The sequence below is a fragment of the Etheostoma spectabile genome, chromosome 21 (genome assembly GCF_008692095.1).
Source record: "Etheostoma spectabile isolate EspeVRDwgs_2016 chromosome 21, UIUC_Espe_1.0, whole genome shotgun sequence".
Classification (NCBI taxonomy): domain Eukaryota; kingdom Metazoa; phylum Chordata; class Actinopteri; order Perciformes; family Percidae; genus Etheostoma; species Etheostoma spectabile.
The window spans coordinates 17,599,272-17,600,205 of NC_045753.1; positions in this window are offsets into that span (position 1 = coordinate 17,599,272).

Sequence of the window (934 nt, forward strand, 5' to 3'; positions counted from 1 at the left end):
TTTTTACCATTTTGTGTGTTCTTTTACTCAAAGCCTTCAGTACATTCAGCAATGTAATAGATCAGTTAGAAAGTGAGCAAAAGGCCTCGGGCACTCAGAGGAAGAGAGAAAATGAACTGACACTTGGCATAATGCACACACAAAGTGCATTGTTAGATGTAAGGGCTCAGCACATGCGGGCCTGGTCACATCAGCACATAAGCACCTGTCAGACGCCCCAGGTGAGTGTAAACAGTGCAATTATCTTGTAAACAACTCACACATTTTCAAGTAATTCATTAAAATATCAGCCCAAACCAAAAAATGAATAAATAATGGACTGCTTGTTAAACCTTTTAATTTTTGTCCTGCCAAAAATGCAACAAAAAAAAAAAGCCTTAATGCTAAAGCTTTTTTTGGGGCCTTTTTTTCATTTTCACTGGCAGTTGTGACAATATTAAATACAGGCTGTTTAAAATTGCAATACATGCACATTCCTGGTATTTTAAATAATGTTTAAATAGATGACACTTTGAGTTTATGTAGGCTAGGTCACATCATTGGTGATTTCTCAAATCAGTAGTGGGAGCAGGCTCCATCTTTGGACCGCTGCCCTGGGTCCCATATGTTGCTGCGGACGTCCAGGGGAAATCAGCACCGGGCCCCGCAGGGTGGAAACTGTCCCATCCTGCACTGACCCAGGCCAAAAAAAGGAATAGAATAGATGTAAGCATATTCCACATAGCAATGAGTTATACTCAAAATATCCAGTTATTGTAATACAGATGAATTTGATTTCCTTGTTGTCTAAAAGGCCCATCTGACTCACCAGCTCAGTGAAAGAGTTGGGCAGGTGCAAAATCAGGTGAATCAATGGCCCGTTGGTTTGAAATGAAGAAGCCCAGAAACGGCATAATGGACACACACACACACACACACACACACACACACACAC